The sequence below is a fragment of the Papio anubis genome, chromosome 8, assembly GCF_008728515.1.
Source record: "Papio anubis isolate 15944 chromosome 8, Panubis1.0, whole genome shotgun sequence".
NCBI classification, from domain to species: Eukaryota; Metazoa; Chordata; class Mammalia; order Primates; family Cercopithecidae; genus Papio; species Papio anubis.
In genome coordinates, this window is record NC_044983.1 from 40,014,089 (window position 1) to 40,040,743 (window position 26,655).

Genomic DNA, 26,655 nt, shown 5'->3' on the forward strand with positions numbered 1-26,655 from the left:
CCACGGGTGCATGCCATGACACCTGGCTAATTTTTAAATTTTCTGTAGAGACATAGTCTTACTGTGCTGCCCAGGCTGGTCTCGAACTCCTGAGTTCAAGTGATCCCCACCATCTCAGCCTCTCTAATTATTGGAATTACAGGTGTGAGCCATTGTGCCCAGCCCAAAGAGCAGACATTGATTTAAATGACAGGAGAATGAAGATGAGCTGTATTCTCTTGACCACTGCCTCCATGAAGATGTCTCTGACTCCTGCAGTGGGAAAAACCATGGTCCCTCCCTTTTGCCTTCCTCAGCACGTTGTCAGGTCCTCATTTGTGTAATTTTCATGTCCTGACTTGTATTTGAGCTATCTAAATAATCACATGATAACAACACTTTTGCTTGTTGAACTCTATTTGTATGTGTATATATTACTTCTCATTCTCTCCTATTCAACTGAGGAAACAGATCAGAGAAGTCAAGTAACTTGCATCACAAACAAAGCTCCTAAGCGGTAGAGCGCAACCTGGAACTCAAGGATTCTGATCCCAAAGCGTATAGTTTTCCCATGAACTCTGCTGTTTCTTTTCTTTCCTCCTAGAATGTGAGTTCCTGGCTGGGTGCGGTGGCTCACACCTGTAATCTCAGCACTCTGGGAGGTCAAGGCGGGTGGATCACCTGAAGTCAGGAGTTCAAGACCAGCTTGTCCAAAATGGTGAAACCTCATCTCTACTAAAAATACCAAAATTAGCTGGGTGTGGTAGTGCACCTGTAATCCCAACTACTCAGGAGGCTGGGGCAGGAGAATTATTTGAACCCAGGAGGCGGAGGCTGTAGTGAGCCGAGATCACGTAACTGTACTCCAGCCTGGGCAACAGAGCGAGACTGTTTCTTTTGTTTGTTTGTTTGAGATGGAGTCTCACTCTGTCTTCCAGGCTGGAGTGCAGTGATGCAATCTCGGCTCACTGCAAGCTCCGCCTCCTGGGTTCACACTATTCTCCTGCCTCAGCCTCCCAAGTAGCTGGGATGACAGGTACCCGCCACCACGCCCAGCTAGTTTTTTGGATTTTTAGTAGAAATGGGGTTTTGCCGTGTTAGCCAGGATGGTCTCAATCTCCTGACCTCGTGATCTGCCCACCTCAGCCTCCCAAAGTGCTGGGATTACAGGCGTGAGCCACCGCGACCTGCCAAGACTCTGTTTCAAAAAAAAAAAATAAAAAAAAATTGTGAGTTCCTTAAGGACAAGGTATGTGTTCCTTGTTTTGTATCCCAAAACCAGTGTAAGCTGTGAGGTTTCTTAGTATCTTACTTTCACTTCACTTTTTTGCTGCTCTTCCAAGCATCATAAATATATCTAGTTATGTAGATTCCAGTTTTTGACCTATATCTTTTTCTTACTCTCTAAAAAACTTATTTTAACATTTCCTTTTTTTTTTCTTTTTTTTTTTTTTTTTTTTGAGATGGAGTCTTGCTCTGTCACCCAGGCTGGAGTGCATGATATCAGCACACTGCAACCTCCATCTCCCAGGTTCAAATGATTCTCCTGCCTCAGCCTCCCAAGTAACTGGGATTACAAGCACATGCCACCAAGCCTGGCTAATGTTTGCATTTTTAGTAGAGACAGGGTTTCACCATGTTGGCCAGGCTGATCTTGAACCCCTGACCTCAGGTGATCCGCCTGGCCTTGGCCTCCCAAAGTGCTGGGATTAGAGGCATGAGCCACCACACACGGACATTTTTTTTTTTTTTTTTTTTTTTTTTTTTTAGTCTGAGAAAGTTATTATTTCTTTTTTACTCTTGAAGGATAATTTTGCAGGATTCTAGGTGCAGAATTCTAGGTTGGTAGGGTTTTTTCTCTCAACACTTTAAATATTTTATTACACTCTTCTTGCTTGCATGGAGGAGAAATCAGATGTAATTCTTATCTCTGTTTCTCTCTTGGTAAAATGTTTTCTCTCTGGCTTTTTCAGGATTTTTTCTTTATCTTTGATTTTTCATAGTTTGAATATAATTGCCTAGGTATAGGGTTTTTTTGGATTTATTCTGCTGGTGTTTTCAGAAATTCCTGGATCTGACATTAATATGGAGAAATTCTCGGTTATTATTGCTTCAAATACAGTTATACATTGCTTAACAATAGGGATGCATTCTGAGATAGGCATTGTTTGATGATTTCATCATTGTGTGAATATCATCAAGTGTACTTATACAAATGTAGATGGAATGTCCTACTACACATGTAGGCTACAGGGCATGGCATATTGCTCCTAGGCTACAAACCTGTATGGCATGTTACATTACTGAATTCTGTAGGCAATTGGAACACAATGGTATCTGTGAATCTAAACATATCTAAACATAGAGGCGGGGCAAGGTGGCTTATGCCTGTAATCCCAGCACTTTGGGAGGCCAATGCAGGCAGATCACTTGAGGCCAGGAGTTCGAGACCATCCTGGCCAACATGGTGAAAACCCGTCTTTACTAAAAATACAAAAATTAGCCGGGTGTGGTGGCAGGCACCTGTAATTCCAGCTATACAGGAGGCTGATGCAGGAGAATCACATGAACCCGGGAGGTTGCAGTGGAGCCAAGATCATGCCACTGGGCCAAGATCTTGCCTGGGTGACAGAGCAAGACTCCATCTCAAAAAATAAATAAATAAACAAACATATCTAAACATAGAAAAGGTAACATGTTGCACTACAACACTATGATAGCTACCACATCACAAGCAATAGGAGTTTTTTGGCTCCATTAAAATCTTATAGGACCACCATCTCACATGAGATAACACAATGATATTGAGCAAAATGTCATTATGTGATGCAAGACTGTATTTCTTCTCTTCTCCTTTTGGTATTCCCATTCTACATACGTTATACTTTTTGTAGTTGTCCCACTGTTCTTGAATATGTCGTTCTATTTCCTTCTCTTTGCTTTTCAATTGAAGAGGTTTTTATAAAGATATCCTCAAGCTCAGAGATTCTTTCCTTGGCCATGTCCAGCCTACTAGTGTGCCCACCAAATGCATTCTTCATTTCTTTTAGAGTGTTTTTTTGTTTTGTTTTTTAGAGACAGGGTCTTGCTCTGTTGCTAAGGCTGGAGTGCAGTGTCACAATCATAGCTCATTACAGCCTCGACCTCCTGGGTTCAAACAATCCTCCCACCTCAGCCTCTCAAGTAACTAGGACTACAGAAACACACCACCACATCTGGCTTTTTTTTTTTTTTTAACTTTTTGTAGAGACAGGGTCTCACTATATGCTCAGGCTCATCTTGAACTCCTAGCCTCAAGCAATCCTCCTGCCTCAGCCTCCCAAAATGCTGGGATTATAGTGCTTCTGATTTCTAGCATTTCTTTTTGGTTCTTTTTCAGAATTTCCATCTCTCTGCTCTCATTTCCCATCTTTTGTTGAATGCTGTCTACTTTATCCATTAGAGCCCTTAGCATATGAATCATAACTGTTTTAAATTCCCAGGCTGATAATTCCAACATCCCTGCCGTGTCTGAATCCGGTTCTGATGCTTGCTCCATCTCTTCAACTGTGTTTTCTGCCTTTTAATATGCCTTATAATGTTTTCTTTAGTAATGTGGGAGTGAGGTGTCAGTATGTCTTAGGCAACCCCCAGCAGGTTTCCAGGAATATCAGACCCCTCACATCGTCTCTACTCTCTATTCCTGCCTACCTGGCCCAGGTCTTCCCACAGTGATTGGCTCCAAGCTGCCTCTTACCAGGCATAGCAGATGTAATGCTCTCTCTAGCCCACATCCCTGGAGTAGGGTAAGATGGATCTTCTTGCTCAGATGTTTAGGTTAGCAAAGGCACCCCTAAAGGAGACGGATGGCACCGTCATGGAATGTGTCCAGAGCCCTGGATGTTGTCCAGGTGCCTGGGGAGCTAAGCCATTAGTTCCATTATCTGACTTCAGTCTCTCCCTGGTGCCGGGAGAGATTGATTGAGCCCATGCCCTTGGGATGGGGGTGGCAGAATGGGAGTGGAGAGGGAGGAGGAGCTGCAGTAAGTCAGACAGATGGGGTGTCACAGGACTGGCGACTTGCCTTTCCTAAGAGGGAATGTGGTGGGGTCGGGGAGGGAGCCCAAGGAGAAGGAAGCTTCGGCCCTGTTGACCCCGTCTCCAGCAATTACCGGAGGGGCCGTGATCCCTCTGATACCTGCACAGGGAACAGATGCAGTTGTGGCCAGCATACTAGGTCACTTTCTTCTGCCAGTGCACTATGGGCCCTAAATGGATCCCAGATGCTCTACTGCAAAAGGGGGGTTTCTTCCAGCGTCCCAGCCTGTCTTGAGACAAAGAGAATAAAGAATGGGGATGGGAATATGTTGGGGGGATTCCCATTTCTCTGATGCTATCTAGGAAAAAAAAAGCCAAAGTTACCCAAATGTTATCCAATGGCAACAACACACACTGGGGACTACTAGAGGGGGCAGGGAGAGAAGCGGGGGACAAGGGCTAAAAAGTTTCCTATTGGGTGACATGCTCACTATCTGGGTGATGGGATCAGTGGTACCGCAAACCTCAGCATCATGCATATATCCATGTAACAAATTTGCACGTGTATCCCCGAGCATAAAATAAAAGTTGATTTCTTTTTAAGTTATCAAAGAAAGTCCGGTAGGCACATGTCGTGCAAAATAATGTTAGTACACGGGGTCAAAGTACTGGCACTCAGTGCCTACCTTACTTAGCATTTCCTCAAAGAGCTAGATTAGCAATTCTCAAACAAGAAAGGGACTTTTCTTTTAGTTCTGGAAAGTAGGAGGTAGCTTGAAAGCACTCTCCTCCCTCCCTCCCATGCCCAATGGCAGAGGATAACACTGTTCAGTGTTACAGAAGGGGAAGCCCTTTACAAATGATTTAGCTTCTCTAACCTTACGGAGCTCAACCTCATTAGAGAGATCAGACTTTCCCATCTCAAATCATAACCATGGAAGGTAGAAAAACCCCAGAGATTCAGTCTCCTAGTTTTAGATAAGAAACCTGAAGTCCAGGCCGGGCGCGGTGGCTCACGCCTGTAATCCCAGCACTTTGGGAGGCGGAGACGGGCGGATCACGAGGTCAGGAGATCGAGACCATCCTGGCGAACACAGTGACACCCCGTCTCAACGAAAAAATACAAAAAAAAACTAGCCGGGCGAGGTGGCGGGCGCCTGTAGTCCCAGCTACTCGGGAGGCTGAGGCGAGAGAATGGCGTAAACCCGGGAGGCGGAGCTTGCAGTGAGCTGAGATCCGGCCACTGCACTCCGGCCTGGGCGACAGACCCAGACTCCATCTCAAAAAAAAAAAAAAAAAAAAAAAAAACCTGAAGTCCAGAGAAGGAACAAGAGTTGCTGGAAAGTCCAGCTTTGCTTATGGGAAGCATTACAGGTTTAATATAAAACAGATGAAAACCTAAATCTGAATCTGAACTGGTCCTTTCAACAGAGTGTGTGCGCATGTAAGTGTGCACGTGCATGCACATGTGTGTCTTGTGTAGCACAGTGGCTCTGAGTCAGTGTACTTTGACACAGTGGTGTGTGGCTCACCTGCAAACCATAGCTTGCATGTTGCTTGCAATTAGTGATCAACATGTAAAATGCATGTCTTTGACATACGATTACACAATTTCTGTTTGCTAGAACATGGAGCTGAGAGGGTCCTGTAACATGGCATGGATATAACCTGCAGTTACATGCATGAGGGTCTGAAGTGACTGCACCATGCAAGAGCTTTATCTCATGAGTACTTCAACGACCACAATGGGGCAGGAAGCAGTTCTGTTCCAACAGCAGCATGATACCCAAAGATGGCCAAAAGAATAAGACAGTAAGAGTGAATTTGAAAGTGGGTCATAGGCATGAAAAACCTAAGCCCACTTCCTAATTGATAGAGAAAGTTCAAGACATGGCCGGGCACGGTGGCTCATGCCTATAATCCCAGCACTTTGGGAGGCCGAGGTGAGCAGATCACTTGAAGGTCAGGAATTCAAGACCAGCCTGACCAGCATGGTGAAACCTTGTCTTTACTAAAAATACAAAAAAAAAATTAGCTGGGCGTGGTGGTGGGCGCTTGTAATCCCAGCTACTCGGGAGGCTGAGGTGGGAGAATCGCTTGAACCTGGGAGGCAGAGGTTGCAGTGAGCCGAGATTGCGCCACTGCGCTCCAGCCTAGGTGACAAAGTGAGACTTTGTCTCAAAAAAAAAAAAAAAAAAAAGACAGATGGAACCACAAGGCTGCATCCCAAAGCGACGAGCTATGGAGCTATGGCCAGGGCAGAGGCTGAATGGAGGTGACCCCTAGGACAGCCCTTAGCTAGGCTGTGGGGCCTCTTTGGACCTCTCATTTTGGCCGCCCTCATCGCCAGTTCTCTAGAGCACAGCAAGCTGCCATCTATCCCTGCAGGCTCCCTCTGAGGCTGGTCTCCTCCTCAATCCAACCCTGCTTGCCCTCATTGTCAATCGGAAAAAGCTGATGCGTGGATTTACACTGTGTATTGGATTACTTGTATTTCAAGCTTGTAATCTAAAGAACTAAATTCATGGCCTGGCAAGGTGACTTTCACCTGTCATTCCAGTGCTATGGGAGGCTGATGTGGGAGGATCCTGGAGGCCAGGAGTTGGAGACTAGCCTGAGAAACATAGCAAGACCCCTTCTCTACAAAATATTTTTAAAAATTAGCCAGGCATGGTGGCGTACATGGTGGTGTGCAGCTCAGTCCCAGGTATTTGGGAGGCTGACACAGAAGAATCACTTAAGCCCAGGAATTCGAGGCTGCAGTGAGCTATGATCATGCCACTCCACTCCAGCCTGGGTGACAGAGTGAGATCATGTCAAGAAAAATAAAACAGAAAGAGATAAAGATATAAAGAAAGAGAAAGGAAGGGGGGGAGAGGAAAAAAAAGATGAAAAGAAGGAAAGAAAGAAAGAATAAAGAAGGAATTTCTAATACCGACACATAATACTGGAACTTCAGCCCTCAAGTCATCACACAGGAGGTCACTGTCTCTCTCCCTGAGTGCCAGCATATCCTCAGCTCTAGAGCAACTGTGATGTCCTGTGTTTTTGAAACTGCCTCCTGTACTCCCTGTATTGTTCACTTACTTGTGGCCTGCATTTATGCCCTTAGTGTCTCTTTAAACTGGAGCCATATTCCAAAATCTGCTGTTCTCTCTTTTTCTAAAAAATAATACCTTATTGAGATGTAACTCACATACCATACAATTCACTAATGTGAAGTTTACCATTCCATTGTTTTTAGTAAACTCAGAGTTGTGCAACCATCACCACAATCAAATTTAGAACATTTGCATCACCCCCAAAAGAAACCCCTCATGCATTAGCAGTCATTCTTTTGTCCTAGGCAACCACCAATCTACTTTCTATCTGTGAATGTGCCTATTCCAGACATTTCATACAATATGTGGTCCTCTGTGACTGACTTTTTCCAACATGATTTTTTTTTTTCCTGAGACGGAGTGTCGCTCTGTCGCCCAGGCTGGAGTGCAATGGTGCAATCTTAGCTCACTGCAACCTCCGCCTCCCAGGCTCAAGCAATTCTCCTGCCTCAGCCTCCCGAGCAGCTAGGATTACAGGCATGTGACACCACACCCAGCTAATTTTTGTATTTTTAGTAGAGACAGGGTTTCACCATGTTGCCCAGGTGGGTCTCAAACTCCCGACCTCAAGTGATCCACCCACCTCAGCCTCCCAAAGTGCTGGGATTACAAGTGTGAGCCACCACGCTTGACCTTAGCCACCGCCCCCAGCCCAGCATGATGTTTTCAAGGTTCATCCACACTGTAGCATGTATCAGTAGTTGATTTACTTTTATTGTTCAGTAATGTTCTGATGTGTGGCTATGACATATTTGATTTATCCTTTCATCAATTGATGTACACCTGGATTGTTTCTAGTTTTGGCCTTTTATGAATAATGCTGCTATGAACATTCTTGTGCAAGTTTTTGTGTGGACATACGTTTTCATTTATCTTGGGTATATACCTAAAAGCGGAATTGCTGGGTCATGTGGTAACTCTATGTTTAACTTTTTGAGAAACTGCCAGACTATTGCCAAAGCAGCTGTACCATTTTGCATCCATGCCAGTTCCAGTTTCTCCACATCCTCACCAATAGTTACTATTTTTTTGACTCTGGCTGTCCTAATGGATAGGAAGTGGTGTCTCACTGTGGTTTTGATTTGCATTTCCCTAATGGCTAATGATCTTGAGCATCTTTTCATGTGCTTATTAGCCATGTGTACCTTCTTTGGAGAAATGTCTATTCAAATCCTTTGAATCTGGCTTTCTTTTTAGAGAAGATTTAAAAGGAGCCTGAAATATGCTTCTGGCTTGAATACACTTTAAATGGCAAGAAAATTAAGAGATTCTTCCGGAGATGGATAACAAATCCACTTGTTTATTCAGTTCCATTCTGCCAACCCTTGCTGCACTCCCAGAATATACTATCTTTTAGAACCTGTGGAGATAAAAAGGAATAAGTCAAAGATTCTGCATAGACTTTTTACTAATTCACATGAGCTTCCTCTGAATTAATTCAAGTAGTAAAATTTCTTTCTATTGTTTTAATTTCTTCAAAGCCCTTCTCTTTCCCTATGCTCATTTTTTTCATTTCTTCCCTGAATTATAATTTAGGTAGCTGATGCTCATGTAAAAATACATTTCTTTAGTTACGTCTCTAACATCATCAAGAATATCTAAAGCAAACCAAGAGACGACATCATAATAGCAAAATACCAGAAAGATTCTCATTTAATTAGAATCAGTTCTCTCCCCCAACCCCTTCATCCTTCAGTGTATGCTGGACTTAGTGACTTGCTTCCCAAGAAGCATCGGTGGGGGAGAAAGTAACTTTACAGGGTAGAAACCTAACAAACGCTACCTTGGCCAGATGATCAAGGTTCACATTGCCTGTACTCTGTCATAACAACATGTATCCCATGATGGGATGCAATGGGATGAACACTGTCATCTGTAGTCTTCCCAAAACCACAAGCTAGTCATGAGAAAATCCAAATTGAGGGGCATTCTACAAAATATTTGACTAAAATCTCACAGAAGGAAGGAAGGAAGGAAGGAAGGAAGGAAGGAAGGAAGGAAGGAAAGAAAGAAAGAGAGAGAGAGAAAAGAAAGAAAGAACTGAGAAACTATCACAGATTGGAGGACACTAATGATGTCAGAGTTGTTTGAACCAGAGCAACTCCATCTTGAATGGCAGCTGGGTAAAATCAGTCTGAGACCTGCTGGGCTGCATTCCTAGGAGGTCAGGCATTCTTAGTTACAGGATGTGACAGGAGGTTGACACAAGATACAGGTCACGGCTGGGCATGGTGGCTCACACCTGTAATCCCAGCACTTTGGGAGGCCAAGGCGGGTGGATCGCCTGAGGTTAGGAGTTCAAGATCAGCCTGGCCAACATGGTGAAACCCCCTCTCTACTAAAAATACAAAAATTGGCCAGGCATGGTGGTGGGTGCCTGTAATCCCAGCTACTCAGGAGGCTGAGGCAGGCAAATCAGTTGAACCCAGAAGGCAGAGGTTGCAGTGAGCCAAAATTGTGCCATTACACTCCAGCCTGGGCAATGAGCAAAACCCCATCTCAAAAAAAAAAAAAAATACAGGTCACAATGACAATGACCCTCCTGATAAAACAGGACAGAGTAAACAAGCTGACCCAAAACCCACCAAATCCAGGATGGTGAGGAAAATGACCTCTGGTTGTTCTCACTGCTCATTATATGCTAATTATAATGCATTAGCATGCTAAAAGACACTCCCACCATCCCCAAGACAGTTTACAAATGCCATGGCAACATCAGGAAGTTACTCTATATGATCTAGAAAGGGGAGGAGCCCTCAGTTCCAGGAATTCCCCTCCCCTCTCCTAGGAAACTCATGAATAATCCATCCCCTTTGTTTTTTTTGGAGATGGAGTCTCACTTTGTCACCCAGGCTGGAGGGCAGTGGTGCGATCTCGGCTCACTGCAACCTTCATCTCCTGGGTTCAAGTGTTTCTTCTGCCTCAGCCTCCCAAAGGGCTGGGATTACAGGCGTTGAGCCACCCCACCTGACCTCCACCCTTCCTTTAACGTATAATCAAGAAATAACTGTAAGAATAATCAGTCAAGCAGTCCATACCACTGCTCTGCCTATGAAGTAACAATTCTTTATTCCTTTACATTCCTAAAAAACTTGCTTTCACTTTACTCTATGGACTTGCTCTGAATTCTTTCTTGCTTGAGGTCCAAAAACTCTCTCTTGGGGTCTGAATTGGGACCACTTTCTGGTAACAGTGAGACATGACAACTAAATGCAACATGGTATCTTGGATTGGTTGCTGAAGTAGAAAAGGAATATTAGTGGGAAAAAAATAGTAAAGTTCGAATAAAGTCTGGAGTTTAGTTAATAGTTAGATACCAATGTTGGCTTTTAGTTTTGATGGTTATGTAAGACCACGATGGGGGAAAATGGGTGTGGGATATACAGGAAAGCTCTGGACTATTTTTGCAACTTTTCCGTAAACCTAATTCCAAATTTAAAAGTATTACTTTTAAGGAAAATAGAACTTTACAGAATAATCCAGTGCCATTGCATGTTTACAGCTGGAAAACAAAAAAGGTAGAATTAAAACGATTATGTTGGCCGGGCACGGTGGCTAATCCCAGCACTTTGGGAGGCTGAGGAGGGTGGATCACTTGAGGTCAGAAGTTCGAGACCAGCCTAGCCAACATGATGAATCCCCATTTCTACTAAAAATACAAAAATTAGCCAGACCGGAGGTGGCAGACACCTGTAATCCCAGCTACTGAGGAGGCTGAGGCACAAGAATCGCTTGAACTGGAAGGCAGAGGTCGCAGGGAGCTGAAACTGCACCACTGCACTCCAGCCTGGGCAACAGAGAGAGACTCCATCTCAAAACAACAACATTAACAAAAAAAAAAAAGGCAAGAAAAAACCAAATATGACCATTTCAGCACCATTAATTCATATTGTTCTAGAGCTTTTTACTTTTGCAACAAGATAACGAAAACAAATAGGTAATCAAACCACGACTATTATTTCTGTTTAAGAAGGTACGCTAGTAATTGCTATATTATAACTTGTGTTTTTCTATATAAAAATAACATCAATATAGCTATCAAAAAAGAGAAAAAATCATTTACATAGGTAGTGTGATTGTATAAAACAACAGAAATAGCTAAAATTCTCATAATTACTGATAATTAGTAACATGAGTAGTCATAAAATAATATACAACAAAACAGTGGTTTACCTACTTTACAGCAATAACTAGTGAGAAAATATAAAAGGAAATAATACCATTCTAAAATCTAACAAAAGTCCAGGCACAGTGGCTCATGCCTGTATTCCCAGCACTTTGGGAGGCCGAGGTGGGTGCATCACCGGAGGCCAGGAGTTCAAGACCAGCCTGGCCAACATGGTGAAACCCTGTCTCCACTAAAAATACAAAAATTATCTGGGCGTGGTGGCAGGCACCTGTAATCCCAGATACTCAGGAAGCTAAGGCAAGAGAATCACTTGAACCTAGGAGGCGGAGGTTGCAGTGAGCCAAGATCACACAATTGCACTCCAGCCTAGGCAACAAGAACAAAACTCTATCTCAAATAAATAAATAAATAAAATCTAATAAAAGACAACATCCCAAGGAATAAACTTTTTTAATATGAAGGCCCTATATGAAAATAACTGTAGGCCAGGTGCAGTGGCTCATGCCTGTAATCCCAGCACTTTGGGAGGCCGAGGCAGGCAGATCACCTGAGGTCAGGAGTTCGAGACCAACCTGGTCAACATGGCGAAACCCTGTCTCTACTAAAAATACAAAAGAAAAAAAAAATTAGCCACGTATGGTGGCACGCACCTGTAATCCCAGCTACTCGAGAGGCTGAGGCAGGAGAATCACTTGAACCTGGGAGGCAGAGGTTGCAGTGAGCCAATATCGTGCCACTGCACTCCAGCCTGGGCAACAAGAGTGAAACTCTGTCTCAGGAAAAAAAAAGAAAACAACTGTAAAACTTTACTGACGTACATAAAAGATATTCAGATAAATCAAGGGATGTGATTTGTTCTTAGATGCACAGACTCAAAAATAATAAAGACAGCAATCCTTTCTCAAATTATCTCATACAGTTAAGGCAATTCCAATTTTTAAAATAAGAAAAAGTAATCTAAAGTTCGTCAGGAAAAAATGAGCAATTATTTGTGCTAACAAAAAACTACAAGTGTTAACATTAACAGTGTTAACTGCAGAGAAGAGAGAGAGCCTATACTTTCTATTTTATACCCTCTTGACTGCATATAATATTGGCCATGACATGCATTGCTTTTATTTTTCTATTAGGAAATATTTTTGTATTGGGTTTTAGAACAAAAACAACTTAAAATATACAGTAATAGTTAAGAAAAATTAAAACAAGAGTGGCATCTCATCAGTTCTTAAAATATATAATGAAGTTAAAATAATCAAAAGTTATAATAATTAGCTCATTAAAATGATAGGCTGTAAATAGACTATAGAGTACAAGAAAAAAAAATCTAAAATGTATGTAAGTATTTGCTATAAGATAAAAGTGGTATCTGAGATCCCTGGGGACATCATAGATGCCTAGTAATATTGGGGTAGCTGAATAAGCCTGAGAGGGAAAAAAAACTTAAGAGTTCTTGCTCACAATGTATTCCACATTTTTAAGTAGATTAAAAATGACTGGAAGAAAATATAAGAATAGACTTATGTAATCTCAAGATAAGGGAAGTTTTTCTAAGCTTAACACGAACAGCAAAAAGCACAAAAAAAGACCAATAGAGCCAGGCACAGTGGCTCATGCCTATAATCCTTGGGAGGCCAAGATGGGAGGGTCACTTGAGCCCAAGAGTTTGAGACTAGCCTGGGAAACACAGTGAGACCCCATCTCTACAAAAATTAAAATAAAACATTAGCAGGGCATGTGGTGGGTGCCTGTAGTCCTAGCTACTGTGTGTTAAGTGGGAGGACCACCTGAGCCCCGGTGTTTGAGGCTGCAGTGAGCTATGATTGCATCATTCCACTCCAGCCTGGGTAACAGAGCAAGACTTTGTTTCAAAGGAAAAAAGAGACCAGTAGATTTGACTATGTTTACACTTCTGTTTTTCGGAAAAGAAGAAATAAAATTGAAAGATAAATAAATGCAGATAATATTTGCAACATGTATAACACAAAGAGTATTTATAAATCAACAGCAAAAAATAATATTCCAATACAAAAATATGAAAAGGAAATAAGCTGGTGAATCACAAAATCATGTTTATTAAAGGGTCAATAAGCATGATTAAATTTTTAACTTCTTTAGCAATCAATAAAATGAAAATTATAACTACAATAGAATAGTATTTTATGTCTATCCTATTGTAGAAAGAAAAATAAAGATAATACCTAGTGTTAACAGGAATACAAAGAACAGGGCATTCTCATATATCTCAGGAGGGGCAGTTTGACAATTTGTCTGAAAAGCCTTCGAAAGTATGTTTAATCATTGACTAGCAATCCAATTCCTAGGAATTTATACTAAGAAGTTAAGAATGTACATAAATGTGTACATACAAAATGTTTATTATAGTTTGACTCATAATAGTAAAATATTGAGTAAAATGTCCAGAAACGGAGATTAGCTTTTAAAATTATGGGACAATTTTACTCTTTAATTTATATGGAAATACGAAGGGCCTAGAATAGTCAACCTTGAAGAAGAGCAGCTGTATCACCTGTGTTTAGAACACTTTCTGTTTTTAAAGAGAATGTTAGAGTAAATATAATAGAATATTAACACTTAGTAAATCCAAGTGGTGGGAACACAGGTATCATATTATTTGCTGCATTTTTGTGTTTTTGAAAGGCTTCATAACTTTTTAATATCTAAGGAAACTAGACTTGCTCTCAATATAACAACTTGAAAGATCCAGCAATGGGCCAGCTTCAGTGGCTCAGCCCTGTAATCCCAGCACTTTGGGAGGTCAAGGAAGGAGGATCACTTTGAGGCCAGGAGTTCAAGACCAGCCTGGGCAACATAGCAAGATTATGTCTCTAAAATAAATATACATTTAAAATACATTTAAAAAAAGAATGACCCAACACTGGAACCAGACACATCCTAGAGAGATGAACATCCAACTTTTTTTTTTTTTTTTTTTTTTAAGAGATTGAGTTTTGCCCTTGTTGCCCAGGCTGGAGTGCAATGGCACAATTTCAGTTCACTGCAACCTCCGCTTCCCGGATTCAAGCAATTCTCCTGCCTCAGCCTCCTGAGTAGCTGGGATTACAGGTGCCCACCACCATACCTGGCTAATTTTTCTGTAATTTTAATAGAGATGGGATTTTGCCAGGTTGGCCAGGCTAGTCTCGAACTCCTGACCTCAGGTGATCCACCCGCCTCAGCCTCCCCAAGTGCTGGGATTACAGGCAGGAGCCACCACACCCAGCCACATCCAGCTATTTGATGATCCTTGGTCAAGAGTCAGGCTGCTATGGATGGACCGATGGGCCTGGTGACCATGAAAGTCGCTTTCAACACTGAAAGTCCTGATATCTGTGACTATGGAACTGGAATTCCTGGAATTGAACAAAGGTATAAGGAAACTTAGTAACTGCTGAGGGAAAATGGTGAACCTGTGTTCTTTGTCTCATAAATACGTAGAGAGACCCAGGCTCATCTGGAAGTAAGGTTTACACAGAGAGAGTTAAGGGAGAAAGTAGCTCCAGAAAAAATTGAGCAACGCCACCTTGGACCCTGAAAACCCAAAGCAGACCCGGGAATAAAGTAAGCAACAACTTAACAAAGAGGAAATGGGTGCGTCCTGGTCACTAAGCACTCCATTGTGAAATACTTGACTTAAATATTTGCAGCAACCAAAGTGCTACAGACCAACTGGCCTTGCTTCATTGAAAAGTTTTGCATGGGCAATCTCATACACTGCTGGTGAGAATTTAAATTTGTACAATTATTTTGGAAGGCAAATTAGCAATACATATTTTTTTTTTTTTTTTTTGAGACGGAGTCTCGCGCTGTGTCACCCAGCACTCCAGCAATACATATTTTTTAAAAATACTTTTAAATTATACATAGCCTTTGACCCAGTAATTTCACCTATAGGATTTTTTTCCTAAAGAAATGTTCAAAAATATCTTCAAAAATGTATTTATCAAGGCTATTGATTGCAGAGAACATAAATATTTACAAAAATCAGAGAAAACAAATATCCAATAATATAGTACTAATTAGGTTGTATACAAATAAAGGAATATGAAGCAGCAATTTTTTTAAGAGATAGGGTCTTGCTCCATTGCCCAGGCAGAGGTGCAGTGACACAATCATAGTTCACTGCAGCCTTGACCTCCTGGGGTCAAGGGATCCTCCTACTTCAACCTCCCCAGCAGCTGAGATTGAGTTATGTGCCATCACACTCAGCTAATTTTTTGCAGAGATGCAATCTCACTATGTTGCGCAGGCTGATGTCCAACTCCTAGCCTCAAGCAATCCTCCCATCTGTGCCTCCCAAAGTGCTAGGATTACCACACCCAGCCAGAAGCAGCCAATTTAAAAAATGACATTCTTACTTGTAGATTATTGCACGATCATTGTTCTAGTCCTTTAAAGTGCTTTTACGCAATGTGTATTTATTCAGTTTAGTCAATTAATTAAAAGTTATAGAATCTCCCATGTCAAATCTCTTAGCAGATAGAAAATTAATAATTCTTTGTTCTATATTTGTCATACTTTTTTTTACAAAAGTAATAAATACATTGTAAATCTGTTTTTTAAAAAGTCAAGTACACCACATTTAGCTATCCATAACTGGCGGTGACATTTTAGCATGGACACCCTCAAATCTTTTCCTGTGCACATCATATATTTATGTTTTAATAAATCCAAGAATACACATTTAAAATGATTACAGTAAGAATAAAGAAATTAAAAAGTGACATGCTTGAAGAATATTTGAGAATGTGAATAAAATACTCAGTGATTATGTTACATGAATAAGGCAGGTTATAAAATAGTTATAAAATAGTATCTGATTTCATTTGGTGACCAGTGGGAAAAAGAGTCTCTACTCACCCTGAAAACTTTCACAAGTAGCAACACTTCTCTAAATCTTCTCTTCTATAAACAGTGGTCTACTCTTACGTCTTGAAAGGATTAAATGGATAATATTTAGGTGAGGGGTCTCATAAACTTCAATGATAGTACACATTAAAGGTGGTGAGAGATGGTGGAGAAAGAAAAAACATTTTAAAGAAGTATTATTATTATTATTATTATTATTATTATTATTATTATTATGTTGAGAGAGATGGAGTCTCACTCTGTTGCCCAGGCTGGAGTGCAGTGGTGCCATCTGGGCTCACTGCAACCTCCTCCTCCCGGGTTCAAATCATTCTTGTGCCTCAGCCTCCCGAATAGCTGAGAATACAGGCATGCACCACCACACCCAGCTAATTTTTGTATTTTTAGTAGAACCAGGGTTTCACCATGTTGGCCAGGATGGTCTCGAACTCCTAACCGCAAGTGATCCACGCACCTCGCCCTCCAAAAAGTGCTGGGATTACAGGCATGAGCCACTGCACCCAGCTTTGCCGTCCTATTTTGGTACCATCAGATGCAGAGTGTCCGGGACCAAAGAGGGGCTCCGCTGGTGCCCAGCTCCAAAACATGCCTGTAGTTCTAGCTTACTCGGGAGGCTGAGGCAGTTGAATCGCTTGAACCGGAGAGGTGGAGGTTGCAGTGAGCCGAGATCACGCCACCGCGCTCCAGCCTGGGTGACAAAAGTGAAACTCCATCTCAAAAAAAAAAAACCCAGAATTAGAAGGCACATGGGCTCTGTCTGCCCTGGAGGAGTTTCCTTGGGAACCTAAACATTTTGAAAAACATTTACACAGCTCCAAACTAATAAACGTCGAATCCCCAGCTTGGCCCCCAAGGCTGGCCCCTCCCACCCAGAAGGCTCAGCTGTCCCCTCCTGCATCCCACGGCCCCAGCGAGGCCTCCCCTCAGTTCTTCTAATCCGCCGTGCACCTCCTTCTTCCAGGCCTTGACACTGGCTGTTCTCTTGGCCAAGAACAATCTCCTCCCGTGTCTCTCCCTAGATAATTCCTACCCATCTCCTGGAACTCTGTTCAAATGTCACTTCTGCAAGGCTGCCTCTCAGGCTGGGTTCTGTTCCACGGACGCGCTCTGTCTGGTAGCATCCCGTACTTCACCTTTATAGCTCTCTATTACGACTGAAATTCTTAAGTTTTATATTAACGACTTGTTGTTTTGTATCTTCCCTCCCAGCTTCTGGCCGTCTTGTTCTCTGCTGTCTCCCCTGTGCCGAGCACAGAGCCTTGCTGCTATCTGTAGACTGAATGTGTCCCCCCAGAATTCATCATCTCCAATGTGAGGACATTTGGAGCTGGGTGTTTTAGGAGGTAATCAGGTCATGAGGGCAAACCCTTCATGAATAGGATGAGCGTCCATAGAGACCCCAGAGAGCTCCCTCGCCTTGCCAAGTGAGGACACAGGGAAAAGACGCCATCTGGGAACCAGAGCCCACGCCAGATACTGATCTGCCAGCACCTTGATCTGGGACTTCCCAGCCCCAGGCTGTGAGAAATAACTTTCTGTTTACAAGCCACCAGTTTATAGTATTTTGTTACAGCAGCCCAAATTGACACTTACACATAGTGAGGACTCATAGTAAACATGTGCTGAACAAATTATACAGTCTACTACAAGCTGGATAGCCACAGAACCTGCAAAGTGTCCTTGGTATACACTGGAATTACTTGAAGAAATTGAAAACATATCCTTGCCCAAGCCCCACCCCAAGAAAAATTATTTTTACTTGATCTGGTGAGGGCCTAGACACAGGTACCATCTGAACCTCCCCAGATGATTCTAACAGGCCACTATAGGTGAGAATCGCCACTAAGCATCCAAGCCCAGTCTCTGAACAGGTACGCACCCCAGGGTGGTCAAGTGGCCTCAGCACAGAAAGCCTTGGCCTTTGGACACACTACTCCTTCCCGCCTGCCCCCCCTGTGTGGAGTGCAAATGTTCAGTGACAAAGTTGACACAGCCCAGACCTCAGGGCCAGGTTGAGGAGGGGTTTGTTTTTCTAGTACCAGCACTTGACAGATTAAAATCTGAAGTTGAACACTGTTTACATCCTTCTCGCTGTTTTCCTGGCGTTTTGGTGTGCTGAAAGGGCGCTGTCCCTTTTCAGAGGTCTTGGGAGGCCGTATTAACACTTGTTATACTAAACAGAAGCATTCCAGGGTGCAGGAGAAAGCTCACAGGGCTGGCTGCTGCCTTTCATTTAGTGAAACTGTTTCTAAATAATGTCATTAATTCATTAGATCCCATTTATGTGTAGCATATGGACTTTCCCAGTATATAAACCACCTCCAAACTGAACTGTTTCTCAGAAAAGCCATTTCCTGTTAAGATGTTTCTACCTCACTCCATCACAGCCTGCAGCCTGGCCACTGCAGGAGAGTGAATAGGATGATGTAAGAGCTCAGGAGACCCTAAGACTTGGTGTGGGCCTCAGACCAGCTGCCTCAGTATCACCTGGGAGACGGATGGTTAGAAATGCAGACTCAGGCCCCGCCCAGACCAAATTGGAATCTGCATTTTCACACTGATCCACCTGTACATTTAAAGTCGAGCACTAGTCTCAAACTCAATGTGCACTGGAATCACCTGGATAGTTTTTAAAACACTATTGATTCCTAAATCCCACCCCAAAGAGATTCTGGTTTAACTGATATGAGGCATGGCCTGAACAACAAGGATTTCAATTTTTATTTATTTATTTATTTTTTTTTTTTCTGAGACAGGGTCTCACTTTCTCACCCAGGCTGGAGTGCAGTGGCGCAATCTGAGCTCACTACAACCTCCGCCTTCCAGGTTCAAATGATTCTCCTGCCTCAGCCTCCCAAGTAGCTGGGATTACAGGCGCCTGCCACCACGCCTGGCAAATTTTTGTATTTTTGGTAGAAAAGGGGTTTCACCATGTTGACCAGGCTGGTCTCAAATTCTTGACCTTAAATGACCCACCTGTCTCAGCCTCCCAAAGTGCTGGGATTACGGCGGAGCCACCGCACCTGGCCAGATTTTCAAATCTTTATGTGAAGCAAAATGTTAAGAACCACCTCTTTTTTATTGAACAAACTGAGGCCCAGGGAGGTCAGTGACCCCTCCAAGGTCTCAGAGTCAAGATCCAAATTTGATATAAGGACACAGCAACAAGAGATCGCAGGTCCGCAGTATAGACATAAGTGCTACACTGTGCAGTATTTTGTTTAGACCCTGTAGGGAGTTGAATAGTGTCTTCAAAAAAGGTATGTCTAAATTCTAACCTACTGGTACCTGTTACTATGACCTTATTTGGAAATAGGATTTTTGCCAATGTAATTAAAGAAATCAGGAAGAAATCATCCTGGGTTTAAGGTGAGCCCCACATCCAATGACTTGTATCCTTATGGGAAGAGGAGAGAACACAGAGAATAAGGCAGTGTGAAGATGGAAGTCAAAACTGGAGTGATGTGTCTCTAAGCCATGAATGCCACGGACTCCTGCAACCACCAGAGCCCAGGAGAAAAGCGGAGCCCAGTTTCTCCCTCACATCCTCCAGGAGGAACCAAACCTTCCACACCTTGATTTCAGACTTCTGAACTGGAAGGGAAGTTGTTTCTGTTGTCTTAAGCCACCCAGCTTGTGGTAATTGTTAAACCAGCCCAAGGAAACCAACACAGTCTCCATTAAGCTTGCAAACTCATCTGGTACCACCCTGAACACTCCAAAACATCTCCATTCATCCCGGAACCAAACAGTTCTTTCCAAGCATGGCAGCCCAGAGAATCCCCCCTGCTTAAGAACATGCAAGGCTAACATGAAGCTTGAGCTTCATGGCCCATCATTTGCATATGCTGGGAGCCCTGACAATTTTGTTTTCATAATTTCAGATTCTTTTTCTTAGATTGCCTACCACCTCCCCCCAAATTCTTTTATTTTTATTTTTTATTTTTATTTTCTTCTTAGACATGGGGGTCTCACTCTGTGGCCCAGGCTATAGTACAGTGGAGTGATCATAGTTCACCGCACCCCCAACCTAAATTTTATTTATAAGCTTCAAAAAACATGAAACATGAATCCACCCCTGCCTTCATGGTAAAATGTAAATTGTTAGCTGGATAGCCAGAGGACTTTGCCCCCAGCCTCACTCTGTCTCTCCAGACCCCCCTCCCACACATCACCTGCCCAAGCCCTCCCCTCTGCTCAGCTGACCCCTCGGGGATCCCTGCCCATGCTGCCCACTTTCCCTCTTCCACACTGCAGCTGAGGGCAGTCCTGTGCTTCTCTACTTATAGATTTTTCTTCCCATAATACCTAGTTGAAGCCCAGTTCTGCTTGAATGGTATTTCTTGTCCTTCCTAGCCAATGGAAATTGGCTTCCTCCTGCAGGACTCTCTAGTTTGCATTGCTTTTACCCTTTTACAAACTCCTCTCCCCGCCATCTTGCCCATCACTTTCTCTGACCCTCCAGGCTTTTAGAAAAAGAAAGGGGCCAGAGAAACAGATCTCATAGGCACAGTCCACTCCCCTCCCTCCTTTTCTTCTTTCTGCCTCTCCCAAATCTGTATCACTCCACAGTCTTATCCCAAATGCAATCCTAAGGCCCCCCGATAAGTCAGGCCAGTCATGTTCCGATTTTCTCTATTCTTCTCTTGGCGAAGTTTATATCCTGGGCTGCGTGGAAACCTCAGTATCTATCTGAATATCTCAGAGCTATCTAAAATCTTCCTAAAGGGTGTGGTCTGGGCATCCCACATGGGAGCTTACATAGTCTAAATCTATCCTGCGTATAGGTCCAGATGCCTCTGTCTGGTTTGGAGACATAGAGCTGGCTGTTGTGCGGCCTCATCTCTCACCACCACTCCCGCAAGTTTGATAAACTTCAAAAAACACAAAACATGAATCCACCCCTGCTTTAGGGTAAAATGTAAGTTCTTAGCTGGACAATCAGAAAACCCAGCCCCCAGCCTCACCCTGTCTCTTTAGATCTACCTCTGACCTGCTCAGCTGACCTTCTCAGAGCTCCCTGCACAGGCTGAACACTTTGATCGTATAATGAACACACCATCTCTAAGTGACTTTGAAGAGAAAGATGGCTTAGACAGCATCCCAAAAGACATTTGCTTAAGTCTCAGTTCTTGTAGGAACCTAAGCATTTCCTGTTGTGCACATCACTTTATTTGGATAGTAAAGGAAAAGATGACCATGTAAAGCTAGAATACTTGGGGACTTTTGGGATGACCCAGACAGAGTTTCATTTGTGGTTACCTGTAAGTTAGACTATAAAAGTCTAGATGGGGTTACACCTTGATAAACTCATCATAAGCCAAAGATCTAATAAGTTGAAGATGCAGTTGATATACCTAACCTCCCAAACACCGTAGCTTAGCCTTGCCCGCCTTAAAAGTGCTCAGAACACTTACATTAGCCTACAGCTGGGCAATGTCATCTAATAAAAAGCCTATTTTATAATAAAGTGTTGAACATCTCATGTAATTTATTTACTACTGTACATTACATTGAAATTTCAATGGTTTAACACCATCTTAAAGTGGAAAAATCATTGAGTAGGGACTGTATAGAAAAGAGGATGGAGATAGCTTAAATTTTGCATTCCTTGTGGTTCTATAGTATTTCCTTAATGATTTAGATCAGAATGTCTTCTTTAGTCCATATTCATCAAGACGACAGTTTGCTTTCTCTCTCCCATGTCAACATCCTTACAGATATCCATATGGGGTTCTTGCTGATTGTACCCTTCTCTGTTTGGAGAGATCCTGAAATGTTAGTTTGCTTCAGTGCGTAAGTATAAATGCCCCAGGAGGAATAAGCTTAAGGTATTATCATTCCTTCATTTGTGTCCCCATAGTGTGCTAGTATAAGGACACAGCCACCTCACAGGCAATTAAGGGACCTGACGTTATGCCCAAGAGTGTTGAGTTTGTGTAGCCTGGCCTGAAATAACCCGTTTTCTAGAATCCAGCCTCCCGCTGAGCTTGAAGGAAATCCCATAATTTCTCAATACCTTAATTTCCCTTTTCACAAAACTGAAATTAGAACTGCCTGCCTCACTGGAGGACTCTCTGAGGACTCACTATTGACATCTGTAAATATTTTGAGGCTGAAAATGATTATGAAAATCAGATGTGCAACTATCCACATATGCCTGAGGTATGTACCGAAACCGGAAAGGATCTTCCACAAATCAGGGTATGGGTGTGAAAGGGACTTAATACAAGTCTGCCTTGGTGGTTCCACGAACATCTTGAGAGGTTCTCTTTGGAGCTCACCCTTCCAAGGGAATGACTGGGGAGAGAGATGCTGTGGGCAACACATTAACACTTAGAGAGAGATGATGAATGTGGGGAAGGAGCCCCAAATTACAGGGTCAGAAGACCTGGACGCATATTCTAACTCTACCACATTTTTGGCCGGCAGCCTTTTGTAGGGTAAACGCACCTGACAACAATAATTAAGCATATCCCTACAATGACTCTGTATGGCAGATGCACCTGAACGTGTGTTCTGAGCTAAGGAATCCAGCATGGCCAACCTGGAGATTCGTTCCTTGCCTATAAGGAATGTGTAAGCCCCTGGCCTGGTCCGTGGGACACGGGCCAAATAGAGAATTGAGGGCCTGAGTTTTGGGTTAAGTGAAGGTTTCCAGGTGGAGGTCGTTAAGAAGAGGTTGTTAAGTGAAAGTGCTATATAAACTGCATGCTGTTTACAAGCAGTTGGGGTTCTCCTGTCCAGCCCACCACCACTGGAGTCTCTCCCCATCTGTAAGCCCCTAATAAAACCTCATGTCTTGGCCAGGCACAGTGGCTCATGCCTGCAATCCCATCACTTTGAGAGGCCGGGGTGGGTGGATCACCTGAGGTCGGGAGTTCGAGACCAGCCTGACCAACATGGAGAAACCCTGTCTCTATTAAAAATACAAAATTATCCAGGTGTGGTGGCGCATGCCTGTAGTCCCAGCTACTCGGGATGCTGAAGCAGGAGTATCGCTTGAACCTGGGAGGCGGAGGTTGCAGTGAGCCGAGATCATGCCATTGCACTCCAGCCTGGGCAACAAGAGTGAAACTCCGTCTCACAGAAAAAGAACAAAAACAAAAACAAAACCTCATGCCTCGTTTGCTATTTCTGAGTCTTTTCTTCGGCCTCTTGAACCGGGAGCCTTCTCTCTTGAGGTTAATAGGAGTTCAGCAGGACACCTTTAAACTAGTATTTGGTAGAATAACTCATTTTCCCTGTACTGAATTCAGAGTCATTTCATCACTCGAGTCAGAGTCTTGGCTAGGCATTAACTAAAACTGCATAGTTTCATTAAATATAGTTCAGAAAATGTGGTTAAAACTAGCCAGTTCAAGGCCAGGCGCAGTGGTTCACACCTGTAATCCCAGCACTTTGGGAGGCCAAGGAGGGCGAATGACTTGAGGTCAGGAGTTCAAGACCAGCCTGGCCAAAATGGTGAAACCCCATCTCTACCAAAAATACAAAAATTAGCTGGCACGGTGGTGCACACCTGTAATCCCAACTACTTGGGAGGCGGAGGCAGGAGAATCGCTTGAACCCGGGAGGCGGAGGTTGCGGTGAGCCGAGATCGCACCACTGCACTCCAGCGTGGGTGACAGAGCAAGACTCCATTTCAAAAAAAAACAAAACGAAACAAAACAAAACAAAACCACAACTAGCCAGTTTACCTTTCTAGCTTTCTGAAAACCTACCCTATATCTCAGTCACCCCCCCGACTTCAGCCCTATCCCATCCCTGACTAATTATCTTACTATAACTATAAAACCATAAACTAGTGGAGAGGATTTATATTTTTCAAGGCACTTTGATAATCATTCCCTCAGTTGATTGTTCCAATAGTCCCATGAGACAGAGTAGGAAATACGTGAATTCTGCAAGTGAGTAAACTGGGCACAAATTCTCCTGGCCAAGGCTTCACAACAAGTGCATTACGAAGCTAGGAACACTATTCAGTCCATCAATCCGTGTGCACTGCAGCCCGAGGCTGCACAGAACCTGCCTGCTAGCATCACACCTAGTATCTGACCCTTTTACCTAAGCCCCAAACCACCCTGCTATGCCATCACCAGCCTTATCTGCCTGCCACCCTGGTCCAAGCCCCTCTCCCAGCCAGCCTCCTCACCACCCAAGCTGTCCTGTGAAGCTTCAGAATTCCTAGGAACTGGCAGAGAAATGTGCAGGACATAAAACTTGGACCCCATAAATATATACACCTACTATGTATCCACAAAAAAAAAAAAAAACTTGGGCATAGACCAGGTGTGGTGGCTCACACCTATAATCCCAGCTCTTTGGGAGGCCAAGGCAGGAGGATCACTTGAGCCTAGCACTTCAGGACCACCCTGCACCCGCATCTCTAAAACAAAACAAAACAAATTTGGGCTTGATCAGCATGTGATGGAGTTAACAAGATTCCACTGCTCATTTCTTCCAGAGTCCAACCCTTGTTGGAGGTCAGGGATGGAAACCTTTTCTGTAGAAGCACAGAATGCAGGAACAAGCAGAGATCTTGGAAATGATCAAATCCAGTGGTTTCCAAACCTGACTTCCATCAGAAACTGCTAGAAGATTTGTTAAATATTGGGGTATCAAGGGACTCTCCATGGTTGACAGGAAACTGACTATCAGAGACCAAAGAGATTTGCCCAAGGTTACAGAGTTAGACAGTGATTTACAGGTTTTGAATCAGTTTCATGCACAGTATCACTCTGGAGCCTTATTAATCCTACAAGGTAAGAGAAAAGCCACATGTCCTAGTCTCTGATAAAGAATGGCCTCTTTCCAGGCGTGGTGGCTCACACCTGTAATCCCAGCACTTTGGGAGGCCTGAGGTCAGGAGTTGGAGATAAGCCTGGCCAACATGAAAATCTCTAATGAAAATACAGAAATTAGCTGGGAGTGGTGGCATGCACCTGTAATCCCAGTTACTCAGGAGTCTGAGGCAGGAGAATCACTTGAACCCAAGAGGCAGAGGTTGCAGTGAGCTGAGATCACGCTACTATACTCTATCCTGGGCGACAGAGCAAGACTCCATCTCGAAAGAAAGAGAGAGAGAGAGAGAGAGAGAGAGAGGGAGAGAAGAAAAGGCCTTTTGGGGCTAAGCACCCTGTTTGTAGAGGTGAGATCATGGCTCACTGCAAGCTCAGACTCTTGAGCTCAAGCAAGTCCCTCACCTCAGCCTCCCAAGCAGCTGGGACACACACTACCAAACCCTGCTAATTAATCACCTCCTTAAAGACCCAGTCTCCAAATACAGTCACATTCTGAGGTCCTGGGAGTTAAGAATGGTACGTTTGTTGAATTTTAGAGGAGACACAAGTCAGGCCTTAACACTATCCCTGCTTGAAGGTGCTGAAATTGCTATTTGATTTAGGTGAAAACCAAGGTGATTAGGAAATAGAAATTGAGCTTTCAACTCAAACATTAGTGAAGCATTTAAAAGGTCCAAAATGTCTCTCAGTTACTAATACAGGGAAGTTTTTAAGAAATGCTGTTTTTGAGCCTAAGGGCTTAAAATCTCGATTTCAAATTTATTAGCACAGAATGCTCTAAATCACAAATAATTAACATTGCCTCTTTTTATAAAAGTCTGATAAATTCTATTTTAAAAAGGAACCCTCTAAAAACAGATATAAAAAGGGAAGAAAACACTACATTTTGCAGCGGCTGAGCTGGAGCAACAACCATCCTGATCTTTCATTAAACAAAGTAACCTTTGACCTTGCTTGTGCTTGTGAAGGCAGGATGCTGGAGGTCAAAGGTTAGTTGGTCTGGAAATGATAATACGTTTATCAGCAAAATAAACTGAGAAATAATATGCACATAAAGGCCAATATGTTCTCACTGTCTCAAATTCCTAGGAAAACACAATGAATTTGACAATCCATGCCGCCTTTGCACAAAAAAGGACATTTTTTCCCTTTTTTGTGAGCTGAAGAAGACTGTGCCAATGTAAACGTCTGCTTTTCATCCTCTGAGCAGCCCAGGACAACAGTGTTATCTCTGACCCAGGGACATGTTTTTAGAAACATTGGATCCCCTTCACACAAAATTAATGAACAGTGTATTTTCAAATCTTTCCTAAGTGCTCTCCTCCCTGTTGCTCCAACCCTACTTCCACCCCGTTTGCTAAATGAAATGGTTGCACAAGATCAGGCTATGCCAGGATACTGGGAGGAGCGAGGCGGGGTGGAGGGATTATCCCATTAGAGGTGTGCAAAGTTAGATTCTAATTTCAGATTTACCACCCTCTGTGTGATTTGGGGCAAATGAATTCAACCCTCTGAGCCTCTGTTTTCCCGTAAGCCTGCAAGGTAAGATCAGTGACCCCTTAAGTCTTTGCAATGACCTTTTTATTCTTATTCTTTAAAAGGACAAAATATGAGATCTTAAAAATATATATATGCCTTCTCTGGCTGAGAGAAGGAAAAGGAGAACCAGGAAGATAGCAGCGAGAAATAAACTTTGCTCTATGCAAGCATTGCTGCCACAGCGGTAGCTAGAGCACCTTAC